Source organism: Bubalus bubalis, chromosome 1 (genome assembly GCF_019923935.1).
Source record: "Bubalus bubalis isolate 160015118507 breed Murrah chromosome 1, NDDB_SH_1, whole genome shotgun sequence".
Taxonomy (NCBI): Eukaryota; Metazoa; Chordata; class Mammalia; order Artiodactyla; family Bovidae; genus Bubalus; species Bubalus bubalis.
This window is the reverse complement of record NC_059157.1, coordinates 110,451,138-110,465,014: the sequence shown is the minus strand read 5'-3', so window position 1 is coordinate 110,465,014 and position 13,877 is coordinate 110,451,138.

Sequence of the window (13,877 nt, the reverse complement as noted above, 5' to 3'; positions counted from 1 at the left end):
TGCTTTTGAATATGCTATCTAGGTTAGTCATAACTTTCCTTCCAAGGAGTAAGCGTCTTTTAATTTCATGGCTGCAGTCACCATCTGTAGTGATTTTGGAGCCCAGAAAAATAAAGTCTGACACTGTTTCCACTGTTTCCCCATCTATTTCCCATGAAGTGATGGGACCGGATGCCACGATCTTAGTTTTCTGAATGTTGAGCTTTAAGCCAACTTTTTCACTCTCCACTTTCACTTTCATCAAGAGGCTTTTTGGTTCCTCTTCACTTTCTGCCATAAGGGTGGTGTTATCTGCATATCTGACGTTATTGATATTTCTCCTGGCAATCTTGATTCCAGCTTGTGTTTCTTCCTGTCCAGCGTTTCTCATGATGTACTCTGCATACAAGTTAAACAAGCAGGGTGACAATATACAACCTTGACGTACTCCTTTTCCTATTTGGAACCAGTTTGTTGTTCCATGTCCAGTTCTCACTGTTGCTTCCTGACCTGCATACAGGTTTCTCAAGAGGCAGATCAGATGGTCTGGTATTCCCATCTCTTTCAGAATTTTCCACAGTTTATTGTGATCCACACAGTCAAAGGCTTTGGCATAGTCAATAAAGCAGAAATAGATGTTTTTCTGGAACTCTCTTGCTTTTTCCATGATCCAGCGGATGTTGGCAATTTGATCTCTGGTTCCTCTGCCTTTTCTAAAACCAGCTTGAACATCAGGAAGTTCAGGGTTCACATATTGCTGAAGCCTGGCTTGGAGAATTTTGAGCATTACTTTACTAGCATGTGAGATGAGTGCAATTGTGCGGTAGTTTGAGCATTCTTTGGCATTGCCTTTCTTGGGGATTGGAATGAAAACTGACCTTTTCCAGTCTGTGGCCACTGCTGAGTTTTCCAAATTTGCTGGCATATTGAGTGCAGCACTTTCACAGCATCATCTTTCAGGATTTGAAGTGGCTCAACTGGAATTCCATCACCTCCACTAGCTTTGTTCGTAGTGATGCTTTCTAAGGCCCACTTGACTTCACATTCCAGGATGTCTGGCTCTAGGTGACTGATCACAGCATTGTGATTATCTGGGTCGTGAAGATCTTTTTTGTACAGTTCTTCTGTGTATTCTTGCCACCTCTTCTTAATATCTTCTGCTTCTGTTAGGTCCATACCATTTCTGTCCTTTATTGAGCCCATCTTTGCATGAAATGTTCCCTTGGTATCTCTAATTTTCTTGAAGAGATCTCTAGTCTTTCCCATTCTGTTGTTTTCCTCTATTTCTTTGCATTGATCGCTGAAGAAGGCTTTCTTATCTCTTCTTGCTATTCTTTGGAACTCTGCATTCAGATGCTTATACCTTTCCTTTTCTCCTTTGCTTTTCGCTTCTCTTCTTCTCACAGCTATTTGTAAGGCCTCCCCAGACAACCATTTTGCTTTTCTGCATTTCTTTTCCATGGAGGTGGTCTTGATCCCTGTCTCCTGTACAATGTCATAAACCTCATTCCATAGTTCATCAGGCACTCTATCAGATCTAGGCCCTTAAATCTATTTCTCACTTCCACTGTATAGTCATAAGGGATTTGATTTAGGTCATATCTGAATGGTCTAGTGATTTTCCCTACTTTCTTCAATTTAAGTCTGAATTTGGCAATAAGGAGTTCATGATCTGAGCCACAGTCAGCTCCCAGTCTTGTTTTTGTTGACTGTATAGAGCTTCTCCATCTTTGGCTACAAAGAACATAATCAATCTGATTTCGGTGTTAACCATCTGGTGATGTCCATGTATAGAGTTTTCTCTTGTGTTGTTGGAAGAGGGTATTTGCAATGACCAGTGCATTTTCTTGGCAAAACTCTATTAGTCTTTGGCCTGCTTCATTCGGTATTCCAAGGCCAAATTTGCCTGTTACTCCAGGTGTTTCTTGACTTCCTACTTTTGCATTCCAGTCCCCTATAATGAAAAGGACATCTTTTTTGGGTGTTAGTTCTAACAGGTCTTGTACGTCTTCATAGAACCATTCAACTTCAGCTTCTTCAGCATTACTGGTTGGGGCATAGACTTGGATTGCTGTGATATTGAATGGTTTGCCTTGGAAACGAACAGAGATCATTCTGTCGTTTTTAGATTGCATCCAAGTACTGCATTTTGGACTCTTTTGTTGACCATGATGGCTACTCCATTTCTTCTGAGGCATCTTGGGATCTTAGGGACACTTTTTATATGACAAGGTTCAATCATTTTCCAGAGGGACAGAAGGAGTGCATCCAAGTATTGTATTTCGGACTCTTTTGTTGACCATGATGTCTACTCCATTTCTTCTGAGGGATCTTGGGATCTTAGGGACACTTTTTATATGACAAGGTTCAATCATTTTCCAGAGGGACAGAAGGAGTGGACCAGATGGATGGATACCTTAGTAAGCTTCCGCTCTTCCCAGTCTCTTTCATAAAAATGTGCAGTTCACTCATGAAAGGTCCTTAATTCTAGCTTCTCAGGTTATATCCAGGAGGTCTTGCTACAGCTGTATACTTTCTAGCCCCAAGGGAAAAGGTCTTAGACTCAGGAATCCAAAGGCTCTAGTCAAAGAATCATGAAACAGGAACTCTCGATGATGTAATTGGTAATATAAAAGCCAAGCTCTGACTGATTTGCCTGCAGATGGTCCTACTTGAATCCGAGTAACCCTTTTGTCTATTTCAATCTGTTTTATTTCTAGGCCTTTGTATCTTTAGCTTCCCAAGGTCCAAGAAACTGAGTCAAAAGCTCAGCTGAAAGATACCATATCTAAAGCACCTTGTATTAGACTGTCACTGTTGCTAAAAATACATTATTAGCTTTCTCTTTTTCACTTACATATATACCCTTTCCTTTAATTTATTTGGTTGGGTTGTTCCTAACTATGAATGGATTACCATTTCACTTTGCCTTACTTCTCCCTTCTACACACACACACACACACAGTAGCCAAGCATCCAAAGAAAAGAACCAGTAAATGTAATCTGGGTGGACCTGGCCTTGCACTAACTCCTGATTTGATCCCTGGCTGCATCTCCTAAGGATGCCTTCCACTGCTGCCAGCTTTAAGAGACTGGCAGAGCTGCTGAAGGTCCCTGAGAAACTGAATGTATCTGAAATCTATAAATGTGTTTGATCACTTTTCAAGTAATTATATTGCAGGTTTTGGATACATGTGATTTTTTTAAAGAAATTTTTGCATATATGTTTTTGGATAGCTGAATTACATTAACTTTTTCACCGTCATGGGGTCGCCAAGAGTCAGACACGACTGAGCGACTGATCTGATCTGATATACTATTTATCTCAACATTTTTGAAGAACTGAATATAAAAACTTATACAAACTCTGTGTTGACTGCCCATCCAGAATTTTTAGGACAGACCTGATCTCAAATATTCTGTGATGCTATACTCTAAATCAATATTAATCAGGCACTTGAAGTGGGGAGGACTGTCCAGATTTTTTTTTTAATTGAAGGAGTTCGAATTATAGATGTAAATAAGTGTAATTATCCAGATATGGCCTCGAATGAGCAATTCAAGTTGTCGGTGCAGGCGGCAAGGCTTTTCTCATTTAAAAACATGAAAACAGAGTAAACAATAATGCTTTACTACTTGGGTTTGTTAGATTTTCCCATCTGTTCTTCACCATTTCCTGGTAAACAAATAGGGCGTTGTTAATACCATCTTTAAAAAAATGAGAAAACTGAGGTTCAGAGAGATTAAGTCATTTGTTTGTTTCTTTTTTAACCTCCAAATCAATATTTCCCTCACTATCCCAAGTTGTTTCAGAACTATCCATAAAGATTTTTTGAAAAGTGACTCACCTACATTATGAATAAGTAGAAGTATGTTGAAAGTCACCAAAAAGAAAGACATTCCATAAGGAACAGAAAGAAAAGCAGAAAATTTGCTTCAGCTAAGAAAGAATGTGAACCAGCACAACCCAGCCGCCACCCCACTGGGTCCAAGAAAGGCCCCCACAGACACCACTGTCAAGCCCCACACCCACCGGATGCACTCAGCTGACAGAGGCTTCCAGCACGTCAGTATTCTGTGTGAGATTGTCCACTGAGTCAAGTTCACCCAGGCTGATCGTAGACAGTTTGTTTGATTTGCTATATGAACCTGGAACTCTATTTCTACAATATGCAAGTCTGTCTCTATAGGCGAGTTACATTTGAATTATTCTGAATCAGAGTTAGCCCTAAGATGATGTTTGACAGATCAGTGACAGCTTCCTGAGCAATTGTCACTGGTCTTTCTGGATGTTGCTTGGGGGAAGTCAGCAGTAGGGGAAATATGACTAGTAGATATCCAGGTGCGTCTGAAAGTTACGGATTGATGCTTCCCAAACAGAGAAAAATAACAAGAGACAGTACTAAACACATCTGCCTAGCCAGGGCAGCACTTTACTGGGAATGGTATGAACAAGCCTGGGACATCTTTGGAGCGGGTAGAAAGGGCTCGGGGAATACTCAGCCTCTTTAATAAGCTCTGACCAGACCACCTGACCTGCCTCTTGAGAAATCTGTATGCAGGTCAGGAAGCAATAGTTAGAACTGGACATGGAACAACAGACTGGTTCTAAATAGGAAAAGGAGTACATCAAGGCTGTATATTGTTATCCTGCTTATTTAACTTATATGCTGAGTACATCATGAGAAACGCTGGACAGGAAGAAACACAAGCTGGAATCAAGATTGCCGGGAGAAATAGCAACAACCTCAGATATGCAGATGACACCACCCTTATGGCAGAAAGTGAAGAGGAACCAAAAAGCCTCTTGATGAAAGTGAAAGTGGAGAGTGAAAAAGTTGGCTTAAAGCTCAACATTCAGAAAACGAAGATCATGGCATTCAGTCCCATCACTTCATGGGAAATAGATGGGGAAACAGTGGAAATACTGTCAGACTTTTTTGGGGCTCCAAAATCACTGCCGATGGTGACTGCAGCCATGAAATTAAAAGACGCTTACTCCTTGGAAGGAAAGTTATGACCAACCTAGATAGCATATTCAAAAGCAGAGACATTACTTTGCCAACAAAGATCCATCTAGTCAAGACTATGGTTTTTCCAGTAGTCAGGTATGGATGTGAGAGTTGGACTGTGAAGAAAGATGAGCGCTGAAGAATTGATGCTTTTGACCTGTGGTGTTGGAGAAGACTCTTGAGAGTCCCTTGGACTACAAGGAGATCCAACCAGTCCACCCTAAAGGAGATCAGCCCTGGGATTTCTTTGGAGGGAATGATGCTAAAGCTGAAACTCCAGTACTTTGGCCACCTCATGCGAAGAGTTGACTCACTGGAAAAGACTCTGATGCTGGGAGGGATTGGGAGCAGGAGGAGAAGGGGACGACAGAAGAAGAGATGGCTGGATGGCATCACTGACTCGATGGACGTGAGTCTGAGTGAACTCCGGGAGTTGGTGATGGACTGGGAGGCCTGGCGTGCTGCGATTCATGGGGTCACAAAGAGTCGGACACGACTGAGCGACTGAACTGAACTGAACTGAACTGACATAAATGTACATCTGCAGCAAGTAAAGGCCTGGATCCAGTCTCCCTCTCCAGTCTCGTCTCTCACTATTCCCCTACACCGGAGGTTCCACCAGTAGCATCCCTAAGTCATGGTGCTATTCCAACCCTCCTTGCCTGGCACATCCTCTATCACCACCACCCTCATCTGCCCTCCACAACTCACTTGTTATTCAAAATTCCACCACTTCCTATCATCTATTCAGGAGAAAAATAGAACTCCACAGTCCCCCAGGTCTATGATACATCATAATAAGGGCAAATATATATATCAAATATTAACAAATGCCAAATCTAATATTCAAAATAAGCCTGTGAAATGATTGCTATTATCTCTATTTTTTTCCTCTTCTTTATTATCTCCATTTTATAAGTGAGGAAACTAAGGCATAGAGAGGGTAAATAATTCATCAGGGTTACACAGAACCAAGATGCTCATTTTTCAGGTTAGTTGAAGCCTGTCATGTCACCTAAATTCTGTCCTGATAATCCCTGCACTTTCACTGAAAACCTCGGGATGTCTCATCACCTAGGGTCTCCACCAAAAGAACAGGAAGCTCATGGCTGATGAAGCAGATGGTTTGTGGAGTCTTTTCGCTAGAAGCCTATTGGACCCTGGAGAATATGTGCTCTGTGCATTGAATATTAAAGATACAGAAGTCTTCAGAAGAACAAGAGGGTAAAGAAACAGCCCTTGCTAGTAAATGTCTAAATAAAGCATTTCTGGGGTCAGTGGGATAAGCGGAAAGAGTCTTTGCTAAAAATATATACTCTGACTAGGAATATGACTAGTGACAACTACTGATTTAAGAAACATCTCCCCATGGTGTATGTAGCAAAAATTTTTAAGATAGATCTAAAGTAATAAAAGATAATATGTCAGATAGCAGTTACTAGAGCTACAGATAGTTAATAGAGACTGTAGTCAAATGTCATAAAGATAAAAAGTTGTAGGAATATAAAATGCCTTTTCAACTCAATGAAATTTCATTATCTATTTTCAAGATTAAAAGTTTTTCATCATTATTAAAGATATAAATCCTAAAGCCATCCTGATTCCCTCACCTGGTTAGACATAATCATTCTTCCATACTTCCAACATATTTTGTACTTCTATATAGGGCTCTCACACATTTAATAGAGGATATTTTAATGACTCTAATAGTAACACATTTTAATTGCTTTAAAATGTTAGAAAAATGGAAAAGAATAAAGAAGAATATTACAATCATTTGTAAGTCCATCACCCAGACAACCACTACTACCATTTTGGGAATATGTACACATACTCAGTATGTGTACTTTTTAAGAGAGCTAAATTTGTATACAATTTAGTGTGCAGTTTAAATTTCCTCATGACACTGTTTCATGATCATTTCTTCATCATTAAAATTCCTACAATCTGGTCTACTCTTTTTTATAGTTATGTATGTGCATATCTTATCATCCCTACTAGACTGTAAGCCTCCTAAGGGCCTGCCTAGGTCCTCTCTTCCATATTTCCTTAACTGTGTTCCACATGTCACAGAGACCCAATATGTATTTATTGCCTTAATTAAATTAAATTTAATTTAGTGTAATATTCTTACAAATTTTCATTCTATAATGGGAAAAAGCAGAAAAAAGAAATTCATACACTACTGAAGATGAGCGTCAACTGTGCCAAAGCAGAAGCTCTAGCAGTGTACCCCAGTATTGCCTCTAGGACTTGTACCCTTTTCACCTCTCGTTTACAGAAAGCCTATGAGAAGATTATGAACTAGCTTGATGTACAGGCATACATGGTCCCCTTTAGGGACCACATACAGTTGGAGTAGATACCTAAATAATTCAGGCATGTTATCCATCATTTGGCTCTCCAGTTCACAATCAAGGCCTATAATTGTCCCAAAGAGTCTGTTTATTGAAAGAGCTTACCTGTATCACAGCTGGTCCCTCTGATCAGCTAGGTGAGAAGCAAGTGAGATGGGAGTCAGCATGTCTTCAGAGGAATGGTTGTGTGGCAGTCCTCAGGGAGAGGGCTTGGTGATACTGTTATTATCAAGCTGTTGCAGCAAAAGCTCAGCAAAGAGCTCTGTGAGATGTAATATGTCTCATGGCAAAATTTGTTGACTTAAAAAAAAAGTGCTTGCGAGGCATTATGGCTGAAGAGTGGAACTAGTAGAACACCATCAAGTCCAATACTGGAGAATCATTCTGCACCCAACTTTTAAAAATCACATTTTTGAAGAATATCTAAATAACATGGAAAATGCTCACTATACAATTTTTAGTGAACAAAATTAAAATACAAAACTTAACATATGTTTATACACATGTATTATTTCAGTTTTGTGAGGGAAAAAAAGGTGTGCATATAGAAAAGGAAGGAAATACATTAAAAACTCAGTAGTGGTTACTTCTGGATGGTGAGATTATGTGTGATTTTTTTAGTTGTTTTTTATTACACATCTCTGAATTTTCTGTAATGACCTTTTATATTTACATTGTAATAAATACTTTATAGCTGAAAAACTAATGAAAAGGACAAACAGAATTTACACACATAATGTGGTACAGACAGAGTACAGGAAAGAGAGCAAATGAGATTTATCTCCATTCTCTTCCTCTTAGGAATGAGTACGGCTTGTGTCTCCTGTTTAAAGTCTTTCTGATTAACCTTTAAATTCAAGTTCAGTGGTGGCCTGCTCTTTATTAGGGTGCCTTTCCCTCTCCCACCACAGCAATCCACAGTAATCCACAGCAAATGGATTACTGAGTCTGAACTGGGTTGCCCTAGTCCTTATACTCAGCACAAGATGCAGGTTAATTACAGACAAGGGTTTGAAGAAACACTTGGCAAATAAGACAAAGACATAAACAGCAGGCCTCCTGCTGGGGATCCGTGCCAGAGGCATCTTTACCTTGGATCCCTGACCCCTTCTGACTGTGAATGAAGCAGTTAGTTCCTCCCCTTGCATCTCCAGCACCTCTCAGTTCCTCTAATCATCTTTAGTGGTTGAGTAAAGGAAAGACCTATGAAGTTTCGAAGTAAACTTAAAATAACAAACATGAACTGTTGAGGAATGTCTTTTTTTTAAAAGCTCCTACGACATCTACCATAGACCTTTTACACAGTTGCTCAATAAAACAACTGTGGAATGGAACATAATAGAATGAAATAATTGTGATCAGTTCATATCTGCTGCTGCTAAGTCGCTTCAGTCGTGTCCAACTCTGCACGACCCCATAGACGGCAGCCCACCAGGCTCCACCGTCCCTGGGATTCTCCAGGCAAGAACACTGGAGTGGGTTGCCATTTCCTTCTCCAATGCATGAAAGTGAAAAGTGAAAGTGAAGTCGCTCAGTCGTGTCCGACTCTAGCGATCCCATGGACTGCAGCCTACCAGGCTCCTCCTTCCATGGGATTTTCTGAGCAAAAGTACTGGAGTGGGGTGCCATTGCCTTCTCCCCAGTTCATATCACTTCTCTCTAATTCCCACTACAGGACTTGAGACTTGATCTACATTTGATTTCCACTCTGAGGCAGAGGAGAAACATCCTGATGTTACTACCACAGTCTTGAGAAATGAGGAAGAATATTTTGTCCCCATAGACAAAGCTCTTTCTATAGGTGCCACACTCCCACAGACACCCTCAAATCTAGGAGTTTTTCACATATGTCTACATGAGCTAATAAGGAAATGGGATTTTTGAAGAAATGAATCAGAGATGCTCTCCTCACCTGATATCCATACCTCTCCCAGCATGATCTAGATCAACTTATCATTACAAACATTACCCCTCCTTTGTATGATATAATAACAGTACACCTTAGATTTGGGGGACAAAGTTACAATTTAAAATATTTTCTCCCATTATTCTCCGAAGTGCACCAATACTGGGCTATCATAACCACCAGGACAAAGCATATCAGCCAAATCAGACCCTTCACCATTTCCTAGACACAAGCTTTCCTTCTCGTTTTTGCCATTCTTTCTCAAGAAATACCTTCCTCATTCTTTTCCTAATTTCTTATGCTTCATCCCATCTCTACCAAAACCCCACCACCCAGTGAAGGCTTTCCTAACTGCAGAAGCCTGAGATTGTCTCTTTCCTCTGAATTCTCTTGGTATTTGTTTATGCCGCTATACGACAGTTAGCAAATGCTACTTAATATTTTAATTGCTTTGGGTTTGTAACAGCTTTATTGAGATAAAATCCACATATTATACAATTCATCTAGTTAACATGTATAATTCAATGATTTTAGTATATGCACAGAGTTATATGTACAACCATCACAATCAACTTTAGAACATCTTCATCACCCCAAAAAGAAACTCTGTAGCCATTAACGGTCACTCCCCATACCCACCTCTCTCCAGCCCCTGATAATCATTAATCTATTTTTTGTTTCTATGAAAGTGAAAGTGTTAGTCATTCAGTCATGTCCTAGTCTTTGTGAACCCATGGACTGTAGCCTGCCAGGCTCTTCTGGCCATGGAATTCTCTAGGCAAGAATACTGGAGCAAGTTGCCATTCCCTTCTCCAGGAGAACTTCCTGATCCAGAGATCAAACTCAGGTCTCCTACGATTCAGGCGGATTCTTTACTGTCTGAGCCACCAGGGAAGCCCTTTTTGTTTCTATAGATTTGCCTGTTTTGTGAGACATCTCATGTAAATGGAATTTTACATCATGTGGTCTTTTGTGACTAGTTTCTTCTAGTCACCTGTGTTCTCATAGTGTTTTAAAGATTGACACGTTGTAACACATATCAATAATTCATTCATTTTTATTCCTAAATAATATTCCACTATATGGATAAATAACCACATTTTTAAAATCCATTCATCAGTTGATAGAAATTTGGGTTGTTTCCACTTTTGGCTGTGATGAACCATGCTGCTATGAACATTTGTGCACAAGTTTTTGTTGGATATATTTTTTCAGGTCTCTTGGATAGACACCTAAGTGGAATTGCTGGGTCATTATCTTTATCCTTTTGGGAAGTCTCTCTCTTTATCCTTTTGAGGAACTACGAGACGGCACCATTTTACATCCCTGCCAGCAGTGTATGAGGATTCCAGGTTCTCCATGAGTTTATATCTATCTTTTGGTTTTAGTCATCCTAGTGGGTGTGAGTGGTATCGCTTTGTGGTTTTGATTTGCATTTGCTAATGATGTTGAGCATCTTTTCATGTACTTTTTGTCTATTTGTAGGTCTTCTTTGGAGAATTGTCTATCAGGTGTTTTGCTCAATTTTAAACTGGATTATTTGGGGTTTTATGGGTTTATGTATTCGATTTCTTGCCCAATTTTAAATTGGATTACTTCGGGTTTTCTGGATTCCCTTTAATCTGCTACACTTCTATAAATCTCTTGATACCAATGATTGTATTTGGACCAAATTATAAACTTTGGACTCATTCTACTATGTTGGTATCCAACTCCTTCATAACCGTGACATGGCGAGTTACTTAACTTTCCCACACTTCAGTTTTGTCTCTAAAAAATGGAGATAATATCTTACAGAATGAGTATGAGGATTAAATAAAATAATGCCTACAAAGCCCCTAGGACTCAGTAGCCTAGGTACCTGGCCCAAGTATCTGGCACTGAGGAAAAAAAATGTTAGCCATTATTTTTCATTTATCTCTATACATCTCCAATGTATAGTTCAGTTTCTTACACATGAGATAAGTATTGATGAATGAATAAGTTGGGGACTAAAAGTATTTTAGCTTGTTTATAGTTGTTTATGAATAGCTATCTATGAAAAGGTAAAACAACCCAATTATAGGAACATAGACTTCACAAGTGGATAAAATTTAAAACATGCATAGCCACTCAAATTCCCCAATTACCAAGGAAAACACCTCACCAGATGTGAGAAAACCCCTATATGAAGTGAATTCAATGGAAGTAGTCATGAAGATGCTTTTACAGCTCTTAGTCAAAGCCACCCAGATGCAAAAACGTCATGTCATTATTTGAATCTTCAGAGTAAAGACATCCCATACTTCAGTAAAGATTCATTTGGGGAAAGGCAATGAGGAAATCTTAATCTACCAATTAGTATTGATCTATCCATTCTACAGCAAGAATACACTCAGGCAGAGGAAGAAATTGCTAGTAACCAAATTGCAGACCTTAAGTTACAAAACTGGCTGCAGACTCACTCTAGGCTCCTGTAAACATAGAGGCGGACTCCTCCTCAGAATGGATTGAAAGATTACAGCTCCCTCTGCCTTCTACGCTGCCTTAAATAGAAAGTAACTGTTGTTTGAGATTTGGACTACAGTTGGTAAGATGTCAGAACTTTAAATCATCCCAGGCCAAACTGGATAAGCCAACCTCAGAGTGACTCAGCAATGGAAATAATCCAAAATACTGCATGCCAGGCTAAGCAACTGACCTTCATCAGATAAGGAATGAAGAGACATGGGGTTAGGAGAGGAGGGAGACAGATTGATACATAGCTTGAAATAATGAAAGTACTGCTTATCAGAGGTAGCTGGGATGAAGGTTAGGAGGTATGAGGTTTTGATATAATTTGGAGATAGGGTAATAAGCATATATCTTGGGTGTCAAGATCAAGGGCAAGGAGAGTTCAGACAAATCTCTCAAATTCTAATCTCTAAAACATTGCCTGGTCCAGAAGAGAAAACCACCATTTATGCAGAAAATTGAGTAAAGATTGTCCTCAACTTTATTTCTTTTTACCCTGATCATAAACTAAGAAGTGGGAGAGAGTAATAGGCATAACAATAACTGCTATTATTAGTAGTAATAATTGCCACTGCTTACAGATTATTTACTTTATGCTACACAATGAGCTAAACCTTTTAGATTTAACCCTTATAATAACCCTACAAAATAGATAATAATCAGATAATAAGATCAAGGCTTAAGTAGATTAAGTAACAAAATCAAGATTAAGGAAACATGATTTCCAGAGGTGAGACTTGAAACCTGTATCTGATAAAAGCCAAAGTCCACATTTTATATACTTTAGGACATGGTCTCCCAGCAAGTATGGTTTATAAAATGATTCTTCAGATTATTTTTTGTTTCTTCTACAGTTAGGCAATAGCAGCCATCCTAGTCAGGTATGCCAAAACCTATACATGTATGTATTTCATTCACTTGCCCAGTGCCTACTATGTCTCAGGTGTGGGGCCAAGGTAAACAGACACAGTTCCTGCCTTCAGGAAACCTGGACAGGGTGGCTGAGGGAGAAAGAGCTCTTCATTTAGTCTCCCCCCCTTTTTTTTCCCAGTAAAATTCTAGTCAGGAGACTTATCCTGAAACTGTCAATTTGACCCAAAAGTGACTCGCTGGTGAAGTTTTGCTAAGTGGGCAAGCATGCCATGCCTTTTCTCAGCTCCCTGTAACCCATCTCTCTTTCCCTAGATAATGCACCATGCTGACCATGCTGCCTCCTTTTCCCTTCACATTTCCTGGGGTCCCCATTGCCTCCATCACTGTGAAGGTTCACAAACCACTAAAGCTCTTTCACCTCCCAGGGAGTTTTCAGAACTCTCCAAGTTGACTGGACAGTATCAAGACCCACTAGATTATCGAGGGATGCTGCTTTATTTAGACCTATTTGGCTTCAACAAAGCACCTGAGATAGAGTTCTTACTATGAACAATAGGGGGATCCTTCCATTACTCTCAACATAGCTTTAAAACTTTCTACCAGGTAGTTTCAGTCTCTGAGACTATTTTCGTCTTTCCCTCCTTAATTTCACTGATTTGTGATCTTAACTCTATTTCTGAATCATATTTGAATTTTTCCTCATTTTATATTACATTCCTGTAAGTTTATTTTTATCACAGGCACATTCACATTTTTAAGAGCATAAAACTGTATTAAATATTTGCAATTTTCACATATTAGGTTCCTGCCGTAATATAATCTTGATCCAAAGTAAGGACAGTCTAATTTTCAAAAGGGCCCTTTCGAAACAGGTTTCAAATTCATTAGGTTTTAAAAACACAAATGACTGGCAAGAAAAAAGTTACTTTATCCTCCTTTTCAGGAAGAAAGCAATTTAATGGAATTGGTTATACACAATCTTTTAACACTTTTATGCATAAACTTTGTAAAAAATACACTAAATATTTTTATTTCTATTCATGACTTTCCAAAATTATAAAAAGCAATTTCAGAAAAGATTGAGTTTAGGGCCAGGCAGAAAATGCTAATTAGAAATACTGACTTAGAGCCAGAGTGTAGATTTTCACAGTTCAATTGTGGTTTTTGCCCTGAAGTAAAACATCAATCTGGAGAAGGAAATGGCAATCCACAATGCTTTCCGCGTTCTTAAACTGATCAATTACTTCGAGCTGTCTG